The sequence below is a fragment of the Chinchilla lanigera genome, unplaced genomic scaffold (genome assembly GCF_000276665.1).
Source record: "Chinchilla lanigera isolate Chin_1 unplaced genomic scaffold, ChiLan1.0 scaffold00010, whole genome shotgun sequence".
Classification (NCBI taxonomy): domain Eukaryota; kingdom Metazoa; phylum Chordata; class Mammalia; order Rodentia; family Chinchillidae; genus Chinchilla; species Chinchilla lanigera.
In genome coordinates, this window is record NW_004955411.1 from 22,923,560 (window position 1) to 22,942,272 (window position 18,713).

The window sequence follows — 18,713 nt, forward strand, 5'->3', positions numbered from 1 at the left end:
GAGGGGCGGGGCCGCTCCGGCGTCTGAACCGCCCAGGCGGCCGGCTAGGTGCGTCTCGGGGCTGACGCGGCCGCCGCGGGCAGAGCGAGCGGGCCGAGCCACCTGCGGTGCGGGCTGGGGCTTTTTATTTACTAGGGAACACTGTTTCCCGGAGGGGGGGACCGGGAGCGCGCAGCGGCGCGCACACACACGCGCGCGCGCACCGACACAAACGCTGGCGCGCCGGGTCTCCGCTACCGCAGCCCAAGCCCGCAGAGCGGAGCCGCTGCGGTTTATCTTACCCCGGGCGTCGTGGGGCGAAGCAGAACCATTGTGCATCGGCGAGAGCCCGGTGCCTGCGCTGCCACGTCGGGTACAAAACCACGCAGACCGCTCAACCCACCGGGTAAGCCAGACCCTCTCCTCGAAACCTGTTTGGGGTTGTTGCGTGCAGACCCTAGGGAGAGGGTGGGAGGCTGCTGGTGCCAGAGGGGAAGGGACGTGGCGCTGAAATTTCAGGAGCGCGCAGCCTCCACCTGCGTCGTCTAGTGGGAGCAATTACAACTCGGGTTACTTGTCTGCCAACCCTGGAGTTGCTCCCCCCTTCCCGCATTCCCCCAGCCCAGTGTGCGCTGTGTTCCTTGGTTGCCAAGGAGACCTGCTTAAACATCAGTCTTGGGACATCGATCGAAAGAACTGGTTTCTTAAATGATGCTGTTATGTATTTTGATTTTTAAAATAAGATATACACGGAGGACCTCGTGGCAATTTGACATCCGTTAATTTGCATTTAGGCTACGGTTTCATTCAACTTCAAGAAAAGCCGTAATTGCACTATATGATATGCTTTAAAAAAGGATTCGTCAGATGAATTTTTCAACAGATCGTGTCTTGAATCATAAAGTATCCTGTTCTGGTGAGCTTATAAAGAATGCTGATTCTAATTTAAATCTCTTCTTTCCTTCTGTTTCCAGTTGTGATTTGCAGGTGGCTTAGACATGATTATCTTAACAATTAAAAGAGATGATTTTATTGTGGTTCCCCACACCAGGATGATTTTCAGGTGTAAACTGACCAGAACAGGAGTATGCGTCTGTGAATTCCTCGGAAACAAGTTAGCATTCATGACGTGAATCTGTGCTAACATGTCTATATCTGCTGCCTTGTTACTAAATTGTAATTTTCCCCACCTCTGCTCATTTCTGAGAATATTTTGTTTTCTTTCAAACCTCTTGTTGATTTTTTGAGATATATCTATCTATTGATAGAGACAGATATAAAATAAGTGCAATGGCTTAATACTTTATTCTAAGCTTTTAGAGCTCCTATTACACATGGATTGTTTTCTGATGTACTGGATCCTTTACTAAAACACTTAGAGAGCCCACGAGAAGATAGAGTCCTTATTTCAAAGGATCCTCTAATACCCTGCCTGCCAATTTTGTTTTGAGGCCTTCAGTTCATAGTGGGTAAACTTGTAACACAGCTCTTGAAGTCATCAACAATCCAGTAATTATACTTTGCACTGATTTTATAGCTTCATCATGAATAGGAATGACTTAGTGAAGATTCACTGTCATTGAACAGTTCATTGTGTTTCTCTCTGATATCTGTTCATCTTTTCTACCTCTTGTTAAATAATGCACAGGATGTGATATTTTTTAATTTAGATTTTAAACTGTGCCATATGGGCTGTAATAATATGCGGAACAAGGAAGCCAAGTAATAACTGAGGTAGGAGAGGGGGATTTATGCAACTCACAGAGTGCTAAGAGATGAATTAGAATGACGAATGTTTTACATTATAGTTTGCGTATCTTCATTTATTTCTCTTTTTAATCCTCATAATAACCATGAGGTTAAGGAATTATCCTCAATGTAAAGGTTAGAGATCCAAGCCTTAAACCTCATGGAAGGTCATAGAGCTAGTGTTGGGAAAGCTTTTCTGGATTTGTGCTCTTCACCTTTAAAAAATGTGTCTCCATAAAAAATATGTGCAAGGGTTTGACAGTGAGATAGAGGAGCTGAGTAGGCCTGCTGACGGGGCAGGGACGGTGGGCTGCAGGCTCTCCAACAGGCAAACCCTCAGAAGGAGGGCAATTCCTACTGTCCTGGAGTTGACTGCTGCTGCCCAGCTCTACAACTATGGTTTTTCAACAAAAACAGAAGCTTTGAATTTTTTTATGTGAAGAGTTTTTAATTTCAAATGTGGGGTCTGAGCTGCATGTGGCCTGTGTGTGATCTGCAGGTTTGCAATCCTTAGCAACTGAGGTGTCACCCAATGCTAAGCTGTTATTCTCTAATGAAATACTGGTGTCTGAACACACCCATCATTATAACAGTGATCAAGACTTTTCCGCTTTTACTGTAAAAGTGTAATAAATGCTCTACATTGTTCTTCAGTAAACACGTCCAAATTTGTTTCTGAGGTTTCCTGCATCTGTGTGTTAAATCTCAGCAAAATCATCGGAGCATGAAGTGCTCCAAAATAGGAATTTTGAATCTGGTGAAGCCAAATCATTTATAATTTACTACTTCTTATGTTCCTAGCATATGGTTTTCTTGGCATAGCATTAAGGGGTACAGAAAAGTTCAGCTGAACATAGCTGTCCCTTTATAGCCACAGGTTCTGTGAATCGATTGCAGATCAAAAGCATTTGGACTTGATCTTAGCCAAAAGACTGAGAATAATTGATTCCTAGATATCTTTGTCAAGGAGAGATACAGCACAATGGCTACTTTTTGTTTTCTATACACAGTGTAAGGATACAGAGGGAAGACCGGAACAGAGATTCATTAGGAGACGTAGATAAGCCATTGGCTTTTTCTGGTGAACTTGAATGGGAGAGCTCTGTTTCAGGCTCATAATTCCTGCAGACTATTATCAGCCAACCAAAGCACAATAATGGAAAGTCATATATGAAGAATTAGATCTGCTTATTCAGATTCCTAAAAGCCTGTAAAAGGATAAAGGAAGCAGACATATTTGCATGGATCCTCAATGCAGCAGAAGGACCAGTGGACAGAGACCCTACAATGGAAGATTTTTAGCTCTTTGTAAGCAAAAACAAATTGCCAGACTGGAAAGATCTTAACTGGACTAGGATGCAGACTACTTCTTGTGGGTGAGGTACACCATTCCACTGGAGATGAGGAGTGACAAGCAAAATCTCCCAAATATTTTTCAGACCTAGCAGAAAAATCACACTCATATAGGACAGATGGACACCTGACTGGGAATTATCTATTGATCCATCCATCCGTCCATCTGTCCATCCATCCGTTCATATATACATACATATATTTCTTATTACTCATATTATTTTTTCCATTTATTGAGTTTGGTGTTTATATTTGTCAGTTATTTCCTCCTATTTTATTTTTCCTTTAGCCTTTAAAAATAACTTCGTAGGCTATACAAATTTTATCGTTTATTGAAAAATAATATAGCCTTTAAAAACTATACAGTTTCCTCTGCTTACAGATATATTACATATCATAGGTTTAGATATGAGGTATTGTTATTGTTACTTTTAAAAGTTTGTATATTCACCTTTGATTTTCCTTCTGATTTGTAACGTATAGATGTTTATTAATTTCTGAGTGCTAAATATTGTCTTCCATTTAAAAAGTATTTGAAAAAAATGTGTATGGAATACTTCTTCTGGTCATTCTTCATAAACAATAAAGCATAACAATTATTACATAACATTGATGTCTTATGAGGCATTGTAAGTGATCTTGAGGTTATTTAAACTGTATAGTAGGGTATGTATATCCTATATGTAGAGATTCTGCTATATTACATAAGGTACTTGAGCATCTGTGGATTTAGGTGTCTGTTGGGGTCCTGGAACCAGTCCCCTAAATATGACTGAGAAATAACGGTACTTCATTGTAAGAAGAGGCAGAGTAAAAAGTTGGTTAGAAAAAGGAGCATCCTGAGCTGTTCAATGAATACCTCTTATCAAGGCAATAAGTAATTAGTAGAACCCACTGCAAAATACTACAAGATATCATAGGAACAAAAACCATGGATCATAAAGGGACATTTAATTCTAGCACTGTGGCCTAGAAAATGCTGTTTGTTCCTTAAAATCATCTGGTAATGAAATAAATACCATTTGAAAAGCTGCTGTATTCTCATGTTTCTACAGAAGCTACAGAGATGTCGGTGGACCTCACCAAAGCAGAGTCAGAAAAGAGTTGTTTTATATATGTTGTTTCAGTTGTGCATTCAGGGAGATGTACTTTAAAAGAGGGTCCAAAGATGTGAACAGTAGCTTCTAATGGTTCTCTTATTCTAAAATCTAAAATTACCCTCTGAGAAGATGCTTTAGTAGTAAATAAAAACATTTCAGTTTTCATTTCATGTGTTCACCCTTGGTAAACAGTTAGGCAGATATTAGTACTTTGTAACAAGCAAGCCCTGGTACAATGGAAATATTGTCTCTACAAGCCCTGGTACAATGGAGATATTGTCTCTGCCCTTTAAGGATTCAGAACAAGCATATTGCTTCTGGCAGTAGCCTTTTTGAGCTCCTTGTTTATACTAGCTTGTTTTCCTCAATTTCCCATTGAAATCACAGTGTCCTTATAAAGTAGGTATTTTTTTCCATTTTACAGATGAAACCTAGCACTATGTAAAGTTGGACAAATAAAATAAAACTGTAAGCATTAGCCTCTCTTTTTACTTCACACATTTCTCTGCCCATTACCTGATGGAGATTGTAGATGTGTACATAACTGAGATTTTGAGGGAGCCATGTGTTCTACAATGGAATTACGATTTCACTGAAGCACAAATACAGAGAAAATTAGAAATATTCTGACTCTGGAGATTAGTTAAATCCTGTGTAAGAGGCAGATTAGTGCTGGGTTTGATGATTGGGGGTCTGATTATGTTAAATGAAGAGTTTTTTTTTACCTATTGAAAGATGGGAATATCTGCCAGACAGTCAAGTTGAAAATGTGAGTCGACAGGATGATGCTGGTGATAGCTGATATTGATGAGCTAAAGGGATGATGGAAGCTATGGGAAGAAATATGCTCTTCAAAGTGGAGCGCAGCAATAAGCTGGAACAAGAGGTGAGTGAACAAGAATAGAGGAAGGCAGGTTAGTAAGAGAGACTGGGAGAAGCCTTGCAGACGCAGAGGAGAATCTGGAGAGTGTAGTACTAATTCTTCTACAAGGTCTGTAGATAAGGACAAGGGACAAGCCATAGGTGTGTATTTTACACAGTAAATACAGTACCCATAACCTATTGTGTGTCTGGATTTGTAATATCCAGTGGCTGTCACATAACTGGTTTCATGAAATCACTTTTGTATGAGAAGAATATACATAGTTATTTTCTGTGAATTCAGTCATAGTGAACAAAAATATGGATTTTCAGGAAAAAGAAAAGAAATTTTGGAAAATTAGATGATAAAAGAGGTAATCATTTTCTTCCAGGAGAGCCATAGGTTTGGAGGCTAGGGAGGCTCTTACAGATGGAGCAGTCACACTTCATGTCTGTGAGACAAGTCAGGAAAAATGTGAACTATATTTTAGCTGTTTGAGAAGCCTTTGATAACAGGTACATATCTGCTGTTGACCCTTGTAAGGTCAACATTCTTATTGGTTACCTGAATAGAGGTGAAAGATAAATAAATAATAAGCAAGTGAGTGTTAGACTTGGATTTAAGTAATAGATCTGCAACAAGTGGGTAAGAGCACTTCTTTTGAGAATGGTGGTGCAAAGTATCACAAAGAAATAAAACAGAAGGTGTTTGTACCAAAGTGTAAGACTAGAGAATTTGGCGTGATAGGAATTCTCCTTAAAGTTGGAAGGATTTTAATTCCCGGAAAGTAAAATATAAGCCAATATAATGGTTTGCCCTTCACAGATACATTTGATAACTCATAAAAAATATTATGAAAACTTGACTGGTGGGAGTAGGAATAGACTCGGCTATGTCTCTGTTTTCCTCTGTTCTCATTATTTCAGAATTTCTTCTGGTTTGCAGAGTTGATTTTTGGAATTTACTCTAGAATATCTTGTTTTCCCTCTTACTGAAAATGAATAGACAGAATTAATTTTGCCTTTTTCCTGGTCCTAACATGTCTGATTGGGTCCTTCACTGCCAGACCCATCCCACCAAGATCTTTACCTAAGAGGTGCCGAGGAGGAGGAAGTGCTCAACTTGCTTGCTGTTTGATTTGTTCTTGCCCTGTTTCATATGTACATTGCAGTGGTGTTGATGCATTTAATTTAACTTGGCTTAGACATATGGTACTATAAATTTTTGTGTAAAATTTAAAAAGAATTATGCATGAAAAATAACAGTTCTGCAAACTTCGCTGGGAGTCAGATTAGTTCCACATATGACAAAAACATTGAAATCTGAAAATTTATCTAAAATAGCTTTTTTCCTTTGCAAGGTTGAAATCACCAACCTGATAAAGGGATTTTTAAATGAAGAAGGAAAATCTTTGGCAGTTTTTGTGGACTCTTGACAACGTTCTCCTACATATTTATTTGAGGCATAGTTTATTTATTGTCCATGCCAGATAAGCCAGTTCCAGTTGAGAAACAGGGCTACTTTCCCTTCCCCACGCTGGCAGTGTACCGGTTTGACATACAGGGCATTGATAAAATAAGTAATTGCATCCTGGCTGATTGCTTCAGCAGGAACAGGTTTGATGTTAATGGCACAGACAATAAGAGCAGTGGAGGAGGCATTTTGTAATTTTTTTGTGACACAAATTTGGATACTTCATTTTAAATCATTACTTAGAAGCCTTGTTATTTATGGTTTTGAGTTCTGCAATTGAAATTGTACCAGAAGAATATAAGCCTTAGGACCTGGATTTAAGCATTAAATCTGGTATCTTTTGGTTCTGTTACTTAAAGCCGAGTGACACAGTCCTCTCAGGTCTCATTTTCCTCATCTATAAATGGGAATTCTGTTACCTAAATCAGCCAGTATCAGTCCATTTTCTGTTACTATAACTGAACACCGAAGAGCCAGCAATGTATAAGAAATAGAGGTTTATTTAGTTTATGATTCTTGAAGTCAGGAAGTTTTAGACCATGGCACTGACATCTGATGGAGGTCTTCCTGCTGCATCCTAGCATGATAGACACATCACATGGCAAGACAAAGCAAAACCTTGCTAACTCCTGTCTCCCTTCCTTTACATAGAAAGTCAATGAATGCCTTCATGGGGCTCCCACCTTCACAGTCTCATATCATCCTCATTATCACCCAAATGCACCACCCCCAAATATCAATAACATGATTTGGGGTATAATTCTGGTGGCACACCCAAACTATAGGAGAGTGCTATTCTAAGATTGTGATATATCATAGGAACATCTGGCACCATGCCTGACGCATAGTAAAAACTCAGCACTTATTAATTCCCTCTCTTTACTATTCCTCAAGTGTGATTGTGGAAGTCACTTGGATTTCGTGCACTACATAAAATGTCTAAATCCTGGCAGAGTCAGCCTTAGAGAGGAGCTAGTTAACCCCTTTGTGATACAGAGCTTTGAGAGAGACAATATCCTGTTGGGTGGTGGGCTTGCCCCAGAATATCATTGCATGTCTTGGGGCTACTGGTGTCTTTCCTCTTTGGCAAGCCTCTTCTTTTCTGCAGCTCCTGGAACTCCAGTCTAGCTATGGAGAAAAGAAGAGAGGGTCAGTTTCCTTCTACCTGGGCAGCTCTTGGGGTTGTAGGGTAGGATTTCTCTAGGGGTTCCCATGTGTAAAAAACACAGAGCTATTCCTGTGTCCTCTGTGAAGTTAATAATAGCACCAAGTTGGCGGGTACAAGCTTCCTAGCCTTTCTACAAGGTCAGTTTTCAGCTGTCTACATCTTTCTAGACAACTAGGGGTTTCCCTTCATGACGAATTATGTAAATTTCATGAAAAGGTCAAAAGCTCACCAGGCTCAAAGAAGAAAGTCCTTCTATCCTCTTTCAAGTCAGATAGGATTATTCTCTTCCCAAAGAGAATATTTTCTAGTTAAATCTTTTTTTCCCTCTGCGTTATCATCTCTCTCTTTCTCCCCGGCTCCCTGCTCCGCAATTCCTCTTCCTTGGAAGGAGCAGAGTAGATTTTCTACATTTTAAATATCATTTGGATCTCTGATGACCTAAGAATATAAATGAGGTCCGCAGTTAGGATTGGATTTATTTCATGGTCACCCCCAGTTATGGGTTTGGAGGTCATCCAGACAGCCGTGGGATCTGTTAGCAGCCCATCATATTGGTGGCTTTTATAGTAGTGATAACAGTGAACATTTGTAGGAAGTAAGTCTGAGCAGTACATTTTAGGAACCCATAGACCAGGCTAAGTTCTATTTTTATCATCCAGTGGACCACAAAGTATGTCCTTATAAAAAAGACTGTTTCTTGTGCTAAATGTGCTCTGCTTATTCCTGGTATGCATGTGTGCATGTATTTATTTCAGTTTGTAAAATACGTTGCAATTTCATAATTCACATGTGATTTTGATAGCATTTACTTTTTGGTAACACATTTATTAAATAATTTCGTATAGCAAAATAAGAAAGACATAGTAGGATATTACTAATGGTAAGAATGATTATTTGTCAGAGACAGAACAGCTGTTACTGGTTCCTTCACAATATGACTCCAGAAAAAATATGGTATGAAAATTGTGTAGTATACATTAATTTTAGTTAGCTATAAATTCAGGGAAGAAAAATAAAAAAATTAAGGTAGTAAAGATGATGTCAGTGCTAGATCCTGCATCTGCCCAGCATTCACAGACCAGTAAAGTTACAAAATCAGATTGCTAAGAAGAAAGCTTTTCTCTAAATGTGAGGATACCGAGTTTAATCTCAGCCACTATGTAAGTGACAGCTATGGTTATTATTTTGGAAATTTAGGTTCGTAATTGAGGTAGATATCTGACTGGAATTGATTTATTTTGATAGAGTCTCTCTTTGACTTGCTTTTTCTTTTACTCTGACATTCCCTGAATGAAGACTTTTTAAAAAGATGCTGTTCCTGTGATAGGCAGTGGTGTAGATATGATCAAATAACCCTCCGGCTGCAAGAAAGATTCAGTAGTCTTTCCCAGCCTGGTGTCCTTGAGCTGATATGGCTGATTGGTTTTTTTAAGAGTACAGATCCTGAAGAATTATGAAATCAAGGTTTTGGTTTTTTTTCTTCTATGAAAATATTAATTAGCCTACAATCTGATTTAATGTGGGCGCAGCTTATCTTCTTTAGCTTTGAGTCAAAGCTACTTATTCTTTCTTGGAGATATTTAATTTCACCTACAGATAGGATTTCCTAATTGATCAAATGTCATTTGAGAAACTCATGCACAGTTCTCAGACCTTTCAACACAGCATTTAACATTGTATTTCCCTGATGTTCTAATTTGGGAATCTTGGTGTCTGTAGAGTTTGATGATTAAATTTATCTTCTCTGCCCTTATACTCTTTCACAAAGTTGGTTTTTATTTCACGTTGTCCTATTACTGTTGGTCAGCAAATGCCTGCTGTTGGATCTTCAAGGCTTCTAATGTCAGTGCCAGAGTAAGTAAGGCCTTTCCTTAAGGCAGCTCCTACTGATGGTTGCTTGGGTCACGGGCAGGACTGAAAATCCCTGACTGGTGATGTATTGTTGAGTGAGGGGAGATGGCTGGGCACAGTGAGGTGGATGGGAAGATCAGGGACAACTGAAGACAGATTGCTTGATTATTCACTGCTCTGGGAAGCTTGGGGTGAACTCCATGCCTAAGACTCCTTCTCTGTAAATTAGGATAGCATAAAGAACCTTATTTTTCTCACACTATTGTGTATGAGAATAAAATTCAACATACTTTAAAAGTGCTCCTTATACTAAAAGCACTCTGTCATTGTTTGGCATTGGCTTCCCTTGGACCTTCGTTTAGAGAATCATATATTTGTCAGTGTTTTGTGAATAAGTCCGGTGCAGAAATTTGAAACCAGGCCAATCATGAGAATGACCAGGAATTATTTCTAAGATATGGATTCCTGGGTCCTCTGTACTATTATTTTGGAATCTGCATTGATGCTGAGCCATCTGTGCTTTTAAATAACATCCTAATACATTCTGATAATACAGTAGGTTTAACTTGGGAGCTGCTAAGAGCACAGCAACCTGCTCACACTCCGCTTCTTGTTCCTATTTCCCAAGGTGCAGTCTCAGCTTTCTAGGCATTTACACCTAACAACAAACAGGAAGCTATGGCAATGGAGGGGGCATAGCTCCCAGATAATCAATGGACATTTAAATAGTTCAGGCACTTCAGTACTAACCATGTGCCCTGTCTGAAGGGAAGTCAAAATATGTGATTAATCGCTTCATTGCTGAAGCAGAGGTTATGATTTTCCACTTGTACTTGTGTACAGCTAAGCCAGGTAGGTTGCTGCAGAGAGCGTCTTTATAAATGTCATTATGCTGTCGATTGATTTTTTAAAGTGTGTATTTCTGTATTACATAAAATCAGATGATTTTTACCTTTTGCCTTTTTAGACTTAGAGCATTGATAGCGATTATATATATGTCAGACCACTGGAGAATGTTACTTGTACTGTGGGTGAAATCTATTAAGCCATCGATTAACAAGTTGGTAGTGAACTACTACAGAATAGTATAGATATGTATGACAATAGTATAGATATGTATGACAACTTTAGGAGCCAGAGAGGCTATAATTTTAAATTGTGGTTTAGTTCTTATTTTAGGGGAAGATTCAACATGTGCTTTTGGAATAGTAGGCGCTTTGAGGAGATACATAATTGTTTACCGCTGGTACATAGATAAGAGAACTCTTGGCTTTAGACTGCTTGTGAAAATCGTATGAATTACAGACATCTGCAAAAATGATCAAGTTGATGTATGCTGAGATATTACTTGACTGTAACTTTAAGAAGAGTGGAGTTTAAATTTTGTGGAGTGTAAATTTTTGAGATAAGGGGACCCATCCTACTTAGGTCTCTCTGTGGTGCTTTAATTAATTATTATGACTATTGTGCTGTCTTTCCTGATATTGAGTTAGATTCAAACCAGTTTAATTCCTATTGCAGAAAAGTTTTTAATACTTAGCCATATTTTTGAGTTGAAGAGAAAAACCTTTTGAAGAATAATGGGGGGAAGGAAGGGGAGAGAGAGAAAGAAAGAGAGAGAGAGAAACTGTGAATGTGCACTTAACCATCCAGCCAATTTTGAGACTGCAGTAAGTCTCATTAGGCGATTAGCATTTGCTTATTCTGCCAGAATCATCTTTTTGGCCATCTGTGCCAAATTATAGGAAGTAATAGTCTTGGGCACAGCTGTGGAGTCTAATGTGTATTTCTAACTCTTGTATTAATCCTAATGACCACATGGAGAAGTTTGAAGGACATATGTGCAGAATAAACAAGAGAGAACCAAACACACACACACACACACACACACACACACACTTAAATGAGGAGAATCTATATTTTACATCATAAAATAAGAGTATTATTTAAATCCATAGGCAAGAAGATGACCTTTTTTTTTTCTGCCTTCGTCTCTTCGTAGTAGCTTTGCTCTGAGGAAAAATAAATTTCAAGAAAGATTGTCCTTGAATATTCGTACTTTGTTATGATGCTTCTTGAGTTTTGCCTCTTGTTAGGGATAAAAGAAGGCTAAGAATCTACATGTTAAGTAGATATTTATACTTTTCCATGGTTATTCATTTCTCTAAAAATATTTTCTGAGTGTATTTGGAAAGAAATCCTATAGCCAAGGTGGCCTTTTTTTTTTCCCCCACTTTATGTTACTTTTACCATGGCTTCTTTTTTTTTATTTTTTAATTTTATTTTAAAAAATAAAGAGGAAAACATTAACGGACAGACAACCTTTTACAAAATAGCAAAAGAACAGTACAGACAATGCAGTTACAAACAAAGTGGTAGGAAATTAACAATGCTTGTTCTAGTACGTTGATATCTTCAAAGTGGTTTCTCATGAAAACAAATATAGACATACAATATTGATCAATCAAGGACTCATTAACAGTTTCTTTCAGCAAAGAAATAAAAGACAGTAGATCAACTATGTTAACTATCCTGTATATACATACATACAAAATTTCTTCTTTTTTCCCTTCTCTTTTCCCACATCCCAGTTGCCCTTTACCCTTGAGCGTTTCCCTATCATTCCACAATGTCTGTCATACCTCCAAGTTTATATTAACTCTTTCAGGTTTTAGTGAGACAATGCGTGCTTTCACATGCAGGTCTGATTTATTTCACTTATGGGTATGGTCTCTAGTTGTGACCATTTACCTATAAAAGCCTCGAGTTTACCTTTCTTTATAGCTGGGTAATATTCCATTGCATAAAAATACATTTTTCTTTTCCACTCATTGATGGGCATGTGGGTTACTTCCAAAATTTAGCAATTACAGATTGTGCTGCTATGAACATAGGTGCACATATATCGTTGTGATATGATGTTTTTAGATCTTCTGGTAAAATACCCAGAAGGGGAATAGCTGGGTTGAATGGGACCTCTAGACCTAGTTTTCTGAGGAATCTCCAAACTGATTTCCACAGTGGTTTCACCAGTCTGCATTCCCACCAGCAGTAGAGAAGAGTTCCTATTTATCCACAGCCTTGCCAGCATTTCTTATTGGTTGATTTCTTAATGCTAGCCATTCTTACTGGGGTGAGATGGAATCTCAATGTTGTTTTTTTGCATTTCTTGAATGACTAATGATGTTGAACATTTTCTCATGTATTTATTTGCCCTTTGTGTCTCTTTATCTGAAAAGTGTGTATTCATCTCAGATGCCCACTTTTGGATTGGGTCTTTGAATTTAGGGGGGGGGCTGATGTTTTTTAATTCTTTATATGTTCTAGATAGAAGACCTTTGTCCGAGGGACAGCCAGCTAAATTTTTTTCCCAGTTTGTGGGTTTTCTTTTTACTCTGCTGGTAATTTCTTTAGACATGGAGAAACTTTTCAGTAGGATGAGATTCCAGTTGTTGATTCTTTGAAGTATTTCCCGTGTGGTTTGTTTTTTGTTCATGAACTCTCTGCCTACCCCAATATCTTCAAGATTTTTACCTACCTTCTCTTCCAATAGATTTAGTGTTTCTGGTTTAATATTGAGATCTGTGATCCATTTTGACTTGAGTTTGGTGTATGGTGATAGACTTGGGTCTACTTTCAGTCTTTGGCAGGTGATGAGCCAATTTTTCCAGCACCATTTATTAAAGAGTCTATCTTTCTTCCAGTGAGTTTCATTGGCCCCTTTATCAAAGATTAGGTGGATGAGTGTGTTTTTGGTTGTGTTTGTTTCTTCCAGTAGGTTCCATTGATCCTCAGGTCTGGTTTTTATCGGTACCAGGCTGATTATATGACAGTAGCTTTGTAGTATAATTTCAGGTCAGGGATTGTGATTCCACCTGACTTGTCCTTGTTGCCCAGGATTGCTTTTGCTATTCTGGGTCTCTTCTGGTTCCAGATGAATTTAAGGCATGTTTTCTCGAGATCTGTGAGGTATGCTAATGGTAGTTGAATGGGAATTGCATTGAATCTGTACAGCAGTTCTGGGAGTATGGCCATTTTCACAATGTTGATTCCTCCTATCCATGAGCAAGGAATATTTTTCCATTTGCTGAAATCTTCTTTGATCTCTTTTTTCAGAGTACTGTGGTTTTCATTGAGGAGATCTTTTGCTTCTTTTGTTAGATTCCTAAATACTTTCAGTTTATTGGATGTTATTGTGAAAGGTATGGTTTCCTTAACTTCTCTCTCAGTCTATTTGTTGTTTGTTTATAGGAATGCTGTTGATTTTGGGGTGTTGACTTTGTATCCAGCTACACTGCTGAATTAGTTGATTAATTCAAGGAGTCTTCTTGTGGAGTTTTTGGGGTCTTCCATGTAAAGTATCATGTCATCTGCAAATAGTGATGATTTTACTTCTTCCTTTCCTATCCTTATTCCTTTTATTTCTCCCTCTTGTCTAACTGCTATGGCTAATGGTTCCAGAAGTATATTAAACAGGAGTGGTGACAGCAGACATCCTTGTCTTGTTCCCGATTTTAAAGTAAAAGCTTTACAATCATAGAGGGCTTTGATCAGGTTGAGGTAAAGGCCACCTATTCCTATTTTCTGTAGAGTTTTTAACATGAATGCATGTTGGACCTTGTCAAAAGCTTTTTCTGCATCCATTGAGATGATCATGTGGTTTTTGTCTTTGGCTCCATTTTCTTTTCTTTTCTTTTTTTTTCCCCATTACTGGGAATCGAACTCATGACCTTGTGCTTGCCAGGCAGGCACTGTGCCACTGTGGCTCCATTGTTTTTATCATGAATGCATGTGGAACCTTATCAAAAGCTTTTTCTGCATCTATTGAGATGATCATGTGGTTTTTGTCTTTGGCTCCATGGCATATAACATTTATAGATTTGAGAATATTGAACCAACCCTGTATTCCTGGAATGAATCCGACTTGGTCGAGATATATGATTTTTGTGATAATATGCTGCATTCTATTTGCTAGTGTCTTACTGAGTATCTTTGTATCTATATTCATTAGGGAGATTGTTCTCTAGTTCTCTTTCTTGGTTGGGTCTTTCTCTGGTTTTGGTATCAGTATGATGCTTGCCTCCAGAAATTAGTTAGGAGAATTGCTTCCTTTTCAATTTCACTGAAGAGTTTGAGGAGTGTTGGTATTAAATCTTCTCTGAATTTCTTGTAAAACTCTGCTGTGAATCTATCAGGGCCTGGGCTTTGCTTTGTCGGTAGGTTTTCAGTCTCATTAATTGATATTGGGTTGTTCAGGGATTTGATATCTTCTTGACTCAACCTTGGTAATTTGTACATATCTAGGAATCTGTCCATTTCTTCTGAGTTTTCTTTCCTATGGGAGTAAAGAGTTTCAAAGTAGGTATTAATGATCTTCTGAATTTCTGTGGAATCTGTAGTAATTTCATCGTTTTCATTCCTTATTGCATGAATCTAAGTTTTTTCCTTCCTTTTTTTGATAAGGTTGGCTAGGGGTTTATCAATTTTATTTATTGTTTCAAAAAACCAACTCTTTGATTCATTTGTTTTTTGGAGGGTTTTCTTTGTCTCAATTGAATTAATTTCTGCCCCAATCCTCATAATCTCTTCTCTTATTTGGGCTTTGGGCTCGACTTGTTCTTCTTTTTCTAAAAGTTTAAGATGCAGCATTAGGCTCTTTATTTGTTCTCTTTCTATTTTCCTTATGTATGAATTCACCACTATAAATTTCCCTCCGAAGACTGCTTTCATTGCATCCCATAGAAGCCAGTAAGTTGTATTTACATTTTCACTTGTTTGTAGGTATTTTTTAATTTCATCTTTAATTTCTTTTGTGACCCATTGGTTGTTCAGGAGGTTGTTGTTTAATTTCCAAGTGTTTATGGAGTTTTTGGAGTTCCTTTTGTCATTAATTTCCAATTTCATTGCACTGTGGTCAGGTAACATACATGGGATAATTTCAATTCTTTTGCATTTTGGAAGGTATGCTCTATGGGCTAGGATGTGGTCTATTTTAGAGAAGGACCCATGTGCTGCTGAAAAAAATGTGTATTCTGATGTTGTGGGGTAGAACACTCTGTATATATCTACTAAGTCCATTTGTTCACAGCTTTAGTTCAGATCTGTTATTTCCTTGCTGTTTTTTTGTCCAGTTGACCTATCTCTTTGTGTCAGTGGGGTGTTGAGGTCCCCTGTTATAATAGTGTTATTAATTATATGAGTTTCCATGCCTGTTAAGATTTGTCTTATATAATTTGGAGCTCTGATATTTGGTGCATAGATGTTTATGATTGTTATCTCATCCTCCTGCAGTTTTCCCCTGACAAGTATGTAGTGACCTTCTTTATCTCTTTTTATTGTTGTCGGTTTGAAATTTACATTGTCTGCAAACAGAATAGCTATACCTGCTTTTTTCTGGGTTCTTGTTGCATGGAGGATTGTTTTCCATCCTTTGATATATACAGCATATCACTGGATTTTGTTTTTTAATCTACTCTGCCAGTCTGTTTTTTTAACTGGAGAATTGAGGCCATTTACATTTGTAGTTATAACCGATATGTGTTGATTTATCTTTGTCATGTTATTTACTTGTGTTGGTTTCCTACTTTTTCTACCTGTTTACTTGCTCTTCTTGACGTTTCATTTCTACTGTTGTTCTTGAAATCGTGGTCAGATTTTTCTCCGTCTAGAATATCTTTTAGTATTCTTTGTAATGCCAGTTTAGCACTCATGAAGTTCTTCAATTGTTGTTTGTCATGAAAATATTTTATTTCTCCGTTGAATTTGAGGGATAGTTTGGCAGGGTACATCAGTCTTAGTTGGAAGCTGTTCTGTCTCAGGACCTGTAATACTTCGCTCCCAAGCTCTTCTCAATTGGATGGTTTGTGCTAAGAAGTCTGCCATGATTCTGCTGGGCTTTCCTTTATAGGTAATCTGTTTCTTTTCTCTAGCAGCTTTTAATATTCTGTTCTTTTGCTGGAGATCTGGAAACTTGGCTATTATATGTCTGGGTGTCATTTTATTTTGGTTGTGGTTGGTTGGAGTTGTATATGCCTCATTTACCTGTATATCAGCTTCTGTTTCCATACTTGGGAAATTTTCTGCTATTATTTCTGCAAATATTCTTTTTATGTCAGTTTTGTTGCTCTTGCTGTTTCATTGACTCCTATAAGTCGTGCATTATTCCTCTTTGCCTCGTCTTGCAGCTGTTGAATTGACTTTTCCTGGATCCTTGTTGATTTTATGAGATCCTTTCTTTCACTATTGCTAGCTGCCATGCTGTCTTCAAAGTCTGAAATTCTATCTTCAGCTTCATTCAAGCTGTTTTCAGTGGAAGTTTTGTTTTCCTGGACATCTGTTTGAATCTGGTTCATGCATTCTAAGTCCTTTCCATATTTTTCATTTAACGCTTCCATCCAATGCCTTTGTTCTTCTATTTTCTTATATGTTTCTTCTTCAGACATTTTGAGCAGTTCTTTCATTATTATTGTCATTTCATTTTTTGCCTGAGAGATTATTTCTGATTTCATCTCTTCTATGGCCTTATGGAGTTGTTTCTTTACTTCCATGGCAATCATTTCAGCCATTTCAGGCATGTGTTTACCAAGTTCTGTATGTCTCCTGGACTTGTTCTGAGTGAGTGGAGTTCTGTGATTGTGTTTTAGTCCTTTGTTTTGTCATGTTTGATACTGGATGCAGAAAGCTCAGTTTCCCTCTTCAGTGCCTACACAGCAAAGGCTGCTAGTGTCCCTATTTTTCCTGTTGGTCAGGTTTGCCCCTCAGTGTCTGCTGAGAAGCTCCACTTAGTCTGGGGTTTTCCTGTAGTTGTTGATTTGTATCTAGTTATCCCAGGTCTCAGACATGGGCATTGGTGTCAGCTGATGGCAGAGCATCTAATCCAGCGTCCCCTTGTAGTTCAGGGCATGCGCACGGCCCAGACTTGCGTTGCACTGGTGTGACAATCCTGGTCTAGTGGACCTATGTCCTCAGGCAGTTTAGGGTATAGGCAAAACCCAGACATGAACTGCAGGGTCGACAGATTGTGAACCACCTGATTCTGTGTCTCAGGTCAGTTCAGGACACATACAGGAACCAGATGTGGGCCGGACTGACAGCAATCACAGACTGCCGGTGCCTGCGACCCCCCAGGGGGTCTGGGTGCAAGTTAAGCACGGACTCGAACTGCGGGACCAGCAGCTCTTGGAGAACTCGCTCACTTGGCGCAGGGCCTGTGCAGGAAGGGCCCACACGCAAACCCTAGTGAGAGCAGTGCCTGGGGCTTGTGAGTGAGGAATTACTGTCTGCCACAGGTGCACAGAGGGCAGAGACTCAGAATGTAATCCAAGGTGGCCTTTAAAGGATAGTCACAAAAATTATTTGAAGTGATTTGAGCACATATAACTTATAGCAGAGTTCATTATACATGCTTTGAATTTGGTTTTTCTTTCAAACCTGCCTCATCTAGAGCTGCCTGATGTTTAGTTGCTTTGGCCCAAAACCTGTTATCTTTGGCCTTTTCTTCTGACAGTTTAAATGCAAGCATTCAGGAAAGCCTGTTGGCTCTGCCTTTGTGGTACACCCAGAGTCTGACTAGTTCCTACTGCTGCCACTCCTATTCATGCTGCAGTTCATATCACCTCTTGCTGAAATGGGAGCTCTCACTTGCTTCCCTTAGATGCTTCTCAACAGTCACCACAGTGATCTTTTCACACTCTGAGTTAGGTTCTGTGATTTTATTTATTTATTTATTTAAAAGAAGGATAACATAGTAATAGGGGGATTTACCAAATTACAGACAAAGTGGTAGGACATTATCAATGGTTATTATTTTACCTATTGGTATGTTCAAGATAGTTTCTCAGGAAAACAAATAGCCAAATAATAGTGAGTTACAGACAAAAATGGTAGGAAATTATCAATGGTTGTTGTACTATACTTTGGTTTCTTCAAAGTGGTTTCTAGGGAAAACAAATAGAGCTATACATGAGTGATCAATTAAATAATCATTGACTATTCTCAGTGGTTGTTGTTGAAAACACATAGTGATAAACATACATCCATTTATGAAATAGCATAGGAACAATAGAAATTACAGAGTTATGGACAGATTGGTAGGAAATTATGGTTCTGTGGTTGCTTTACTGAAAACTGCAGCAGCTCCCAGCCCAAGAAGCAGCCCCCTCCGCACCGTCTGTTTCTC

General features: G+C 38.5%; 1 protein-coding gene across 3 annotated transcripts in view; it reads left to right on the forward strand.

The window, feature by feature from the left end:
• Positions 1-16: 16 nt before the first annotated feature.
• Klhl32 (kelch-like family member 32) overlaps positions 17-18,713 on the forward strand; it is a 196,728-nt gene continuing 178,031 nt past the window's right edge. For 2 of the 3 annotated variants that reach the window (XM_005377793.1, XM_013510927.1), the window contains exon 1: positions 17-385. The gene's annotated coding sequence lies outside the window, so the exon portion shown is untranslated. Of the gene's footprint in view, positions 386-671; positions 896-18,713 lie in introns of those variants that run through there. The other variant, XM_013510928.1, reaches the window with a different exon arrangement.